General features: G+C 40.2%; 1 protein-coding gene across 3 annotated transcripts in view; it reads right to left on the reverse strand.

Annotated features, from left to right (window-relative positions):
• Positions 1-6,000, reverse strand: part of Pkhd1 (PKHD1 ciliary IPT domain containing fibrocystin/polyductin) — a 499,157-nt gene that overhangs the window by 85,276 nt on the left and 407,881 nt on the right. The window lies entirely within an intron of this gene.

Raw genomic sequence — 6,000 nt, forward strand, 5'->3', positions numbered from 1 at the left:
CAGAATCTGTTGCCTTGATTTGAATTTGCATAAAAATGTTTCATAATATTCACTCCAGCTTCAACTATAGATACTTGCTTCTTGAAAGAAAAAAATCTTTATGGGTTTAAAGGGGACGATAAGCACTGGATTCCAGGTCATGCTGTGATTTCAAGAATGGAGGTCCCCTGCTCTGTGAGGCTATAGTACTGGAAAGGTTAATTGGAAGGCATTTTACCTTATAGGATTTGGCAGAGACAGACAGATAAAACGTCCATAGTAGTGGCTCTTCTCCAGTCATTAGATGCCTTGTATATCCTCTGGACAAATAGAAATATAGTTGGTGCTTCTAGAAGTTTAGTTCTCATAGATTTGTGGGAATCATCCTATAAGCAAAAGCTGCCCAAGGATCCAGAGAAGGCCACATGTGGGGAGGGGTAGTACAACCAAGGACTTAGGCATGCCCGTGATTTCTCCTTCTATCTATCTACCATCACTGCCTACTTCCTCATCTTCTCCCAGTCAGAACTCTTTGATACAATTTTTCTCTCAGTATTATGAGTTCATTTTAAAGACAGGTTTTAGGGAGGAGACTTCAAAACCCTCCATGTGTAATGGTCAACCAGCTAAAGACAGGACAGCCTGGAAGCCAAACACCAGTAAATATACTTGTGAAGCATCAAAGCAAGAGAAAGAGGACCCAGCTGATGGAACATGCATTTCAGATATTTTGAGGATGGTAGAAGAGGGAAACCTGATGACTGCTCTTTAAAAATACTGCCATAGAGAAGAGAAGGCAGCAGTCTCACCGGTTAAAAATGATACTTGTAATATTCTGCTAATGAGCTACTTTGCATGTGGGCCTAATCAAACATGCTGTGAAATCATTGCCAATGAACGGCTTAGAATTTGTGTTACATTAACATGCCTTTGCAATTTGCTTGATTACAATAATAAATACATTCCCTTTATGCCCTGAGTCTGAACTTTGAAGTCCCTGGAGAAAATACAGTGGGTTTATGTTCCGCACTAACCTGTTTATACCTTTGCACAGTGTTGAAAACACATCTTACTCACCAAAGAATTGTCCTTTCTCCACTGACCTTAGCTCTACTGACCTAGTGGCCTGAGTACCTTCTTTATATAAGGAGCAGTTCTAGCCATAGTAGGACATTTATAAAAACCTCTAAATCTTCCTTCTGAACCCGCAGGAGGCCACCAGAGGCCCTAGAGTACTCTCCACGCCACAGGACCTCAGGACCACCTCGGGATCACTGGTGAGTGGAACTCAATATCAGCTCCAAAGAATCACAGAAGGTCTTGTCCCAGTGAGAACAGGGACAAAGAACCCTGCCCAACCAGAGGCTGGGATCCATTCAGGTCGGAGCCAGCCCCACCATCTTCTGCCTGAACCCTGCCAAGGGCATCTAGGGCCCCAGAGGACACTCCATGCGGCAGGACCCTAACACACCCAGAACATATTGATCACCTGAGAGCATGTGGGTGACAGAAGCAACAGAGCTCCTTAGACACGGTTCCATCAAGCCTTCATTCTCAGTCAGGAGGCAGAGCTGAGACCCAGACCCCTGGGCACGTTCCCTGCCAAAGGAGAGTTGGCCTAAAGGGAGGGCTCTGACCCCAGGACTTAGGAGATGAATAAGAGCTCCAGACTTCTGGACACCTGCCCTGCAGGAGAAGAGCTTGCCTGCGGCGAGTGCTCTGACCACTGGAACTCAGGTGAAAGTTGGACTCCCAGGAGTGCTGACAGAGGCTAACAGAATCACAGGAGGATCAAGCTCCAGCCAGAGACAGCTTGAACATTAACACCAGAGATCTCCAGATGGCGAAAAGCAAACATAAAAATCTTACTAACAGAAACCAAGAACACTAGGTACCACAAAATCCCTTAAAGAATTACAGGAGAACAATGCTCAACAGGTAAAAGTCCTTAAAGAACAACAAAAGTCCCTTAAGCAATTACAGGAAAACACAACCAAACCTGGGATGGAAATGAATAAAACCATCCAAGATCTAAAAATGGAGTAGAAACAATGAAGAAAATACGAAGAAAGACAACTCTGAAGATAGAAACCCTAGGAAAGAAATCAGGAACCATAGATGTGAGCATCAGCAACAGAATATAAGAAAAGGAAGAGAGAATCTTAGGTGCAGAAGATTCCATAGGGAACAATCAAAGAAAATGTAAATGCAAGAAGATCCTAATTCAAAACATCCAGGAAATTCAGGACACAATAAGACCAAACCTACAGATAATAGGAGTAGATGAGAGTGAAATTTTCAACTTAAAGTGCAAGCAAATAGCTTCAACAAAATTATAGAAGAAATCTTCCCATACCTAAAGAAAGAAATGCCCATGAACATAGAAGAAGCCTACAAAACTCCAAATAAACTGGACCAGAAAAGAAATTCCTCCTGACACATAATAATCAGAACAACAAATGCACTAAATAAAGATAGAATATTGAAAGCAGTAAGAGAAAAAGATCAAGTAACATATAAAGGCAGGCCTATTAGAATTACTTCAGACTTCTCACCAGAGACTATGAAAGTTAGAAGATCCTGGACAGATGTTATACAGACACAAAGAGAACACAAATGCCAGCCCAGGTTACTATACCCAACAAAACTTTCGATTACCATAGATGGAGAAACCAAGTATTCCATGACAAAACCAAATTCACACAATATCTTTCGATGAATCCAGCCTTTCAAAGGATAATAAAGGGAAAACACAAATGCAAAGATGGAAACTACACCCTAGAAAAAGCAAGAAAATAATCCTTCAAAAAACTAAAAGAAGATACCCACAAGAACAGAATCCCAACTTTAACAACAAAAATGACAGGAAGCAACATTTACTTTTTTTTTTTCTTAACATCAATGGACTCAGTTCCCCAGTAAAAAGACATAGACTAACAGACTGGCTACACAAACAGGAGCCAACATTTTGCTGCTTACAGGAAACCCACCTCAGGGAATAAGACAGACACTACCTCAGAGTAAAAGCCTGAAAAACAATTTTCCAAGCAAATGGTCTGAAGAAACAACCTGGAGTAGCCATTCTAATATCAAATAATATTGACTCCCAACCCAAAGTTATCAAAAAAGACAAGGAGGGGCACTTCATACCCATCAAAGGTAAAATCTTCCAAGATGAACTATAAATTCTAAATAACTATGCTTCAAATGCAAGGGCAGCCTTATGCATTAAAGAAAGTTTAATAAAGCTCAAAGCACACATTGCACCTCCACAACAATAGTGGGAAACTTAAACAGGCCACTCTCACTAATAGACAGATTCTGGAAACAAAAACTAAACTGAGACACATGGACACTAACAGAAGTTATGAAAAAATGGATTTAATAGATATCTACAGAACATTTTATCATAAAACAAAAGGATATACCTTCTTCTCACCACCTCATGGAACTTCCTCCAAAATTTACCATATAATCAGTCACAAAACATACCTTAACATATACAAAAGTATTGAAATTATCTCATGCATCCTATCAGATCACCACAGACTAAGGCCGATCAAATCACAGCATAAATAATAGAAAGCCAATATTCACGTGGAAGCTGAACAACACTCTACTCAATGATAACGTGATCAAGGAAGTAATAAAGAAACAAATTAAAGACTTTTTAGAGTTTCATGAAAATAAAGCCACAATATACTCAAAAATATGTGACACAATGAAAGCAGTCCTAAGAGGAAAACTCATAGCTCCAAGTGCCTCCAAAAAGAGACTAGAGAGAGCATACACTAGCAGTCTGACGGCACACCTAACAGCTCTAGAACTAAAGGAAGCAAATTCACACACAAGAGGAGTAGACAGAAGGAAATAATCAAACTTAGGGCTGAAATCAACCAAGTGGAAACAAAAAGAACTATTCAAAGCATCAAACAAAACATGAGATGGTGCTTTGAGAAAATCAACAAAATAGATGAACCCTTAGCCAGACTAAGTAGAGGGCAGAGGTGCAATATCCTAATTAACAAAATCAGAAATGAAAATGGAAACATAACAACAGATACTGAGGAAATCCAAAACATAATCAGATCCTACTACAAAAGACTATACTCAACAAAACTAGAAAACCTGGATGAAATGGACAACTTCCTAGACAGATACAAGATACCAAAGTTAAATCAGGAACAGATTAACAATCTTTTTTTTTTAATTAGGCATTTTCTTCATTTACATTTCCAGTGCTATCCCAAAAGTCCCCCATACCCTCCATCTCCCACCCAACTACCCACCCACTCCCACTTCTCAACACTGGCATTCCACTGTACTGAGGCATATAAAGTTTGCAAGAGCAAGGGCCTCTCTTTCCAATGATGGCCAACTAGGCCATCTTCTGCTACATATGCAGCTAGAGACATGCGCTCTGGTGGGTACTGGTTAATTCATATTGTTGTTCCACCTATAGGGTTGCAGACCCCTTTAGCTCCTTGGGTACTTTCTTTAGCTCCTCCATTGGGGGCCCTGTGATCTATCCAATAACTGACTGTGAGCATCCACTTCTGTGTTTGCTAGGCCCCAGCATAGCCTCACAAGAAACAGCTATATCAGGGTTCTTTCAGCAAAATCTTGCTAGTGTATGAAATGGTGTCAGCATTTGGAGGGTGATTATGGGATGGATCCCTGGATATGGCAGTCTCTAGATGATCCATCCTTTCGTCTCACCTCCAAACTTTGTCTCTGTAACTCCTTCCATGGATGTTCTGTTCCCAATTCTAAGAAGGGGCAAAGTGTCCACAATTGGATCTTGTATCTTGGGTATTCTAAGTTTCTGGGCTAATATCCACTCATCAGTGAGTACATATCATGTGAGTTCTTTTGTAATTGGGTTACCTCACTCAGGATGATGACCTCCAGGTCCATCCATTCTCCTAGGAATTTCATAAATTCATTCTTTTTAATAGCTGAGTAGAACCACATTGTGTAAATGGACCACATTTTCTGTATCCATTCCTCTGTTGAGGGGCATCTGGGTTCTTTCCAGCTTCTGGCTATTATAAATAAGGCTGCTATAAACATAGTGGAGCATGTGTCCTTCTTACCAAAATGGACAGATCGTGGAAACAGAAACTAAACAGAGATACAGTGAAACTAACAGATTAACAATCTTAACAGTCCTGTTTCCCCTAAGGAAATAGAAACAGTCATTAATAGTCTCCGAACCAAAAAAAGCCCAGGCCCAGATGGCTTTAGTTCAGAGTTCTATCAGACCTTCAAAGAAGACCTAACTCCAACTCTCCTCAATCTATTCCACAAAATAGAAACACAAGGTTCACTACCCAATTCATTCAATGTAGTCACAATTTCTCCAATACCTAAACCACACAAAGATGCAACAAAAAAAGAGAACTTCAGACCAATTTCCCTTATGAATTTTGATGCAACAATACTCAATAAAATCCTCGAAAACCGAATCCAACAGCACATCAAAATGATCATCCACCATGACCAAGTAGGCTTCATCCCAGGGATGCAGGGATGGTTTAATATATGGAAATACATCAACGTAATCCACTATATAAACAAACTCAAAGACAAAAAACACATGATCATCTCCTTAGATGCTAAGAAAGCATTTGACATTAGTCCCCCATCTGATTTAGCATAGGTAACGATCCTTTCCCAATCTCTTGGTGGTCTTTTGCAGAAGCTTTGCAGTTTCCTGAGGTCCCATTTGTCAATTCTCAATCTTACAGCGCAAGCCATTGCTGTTCTATTCAGGAATTTTTCACCTGTACCCATATCTTTGAGGCTTTTCCCTACTTTCTCCTCTATAAGTTGCTGTGTCTCTGGTTTTATGTAGAGTTCCTTGATCCACTTAGANTTGACCTTAGTACAAGGAGATGGGAATGGATTGATTTGCATTCTTCTACATGATAACAACCAGTTGTGCCAGCACCATTTGTTGAAAATGCTGTCTTTATTCCACTGGATGTTTTTAGCTCCCTTGTCGAAGATCAAGTGACC

Source organism: Mus caroli, chromosome 1 (genome assembly GCF_900094665.2).
Source record: "Mus caroli chromosome 1, CAROLI_EIJ_v1.1, whole genome shotgun sequence".
NCBI lineage: Eukaryota > Metazoa > Chordata > Mammalia > Rodentia > Muridae > Mus > Mus caroli.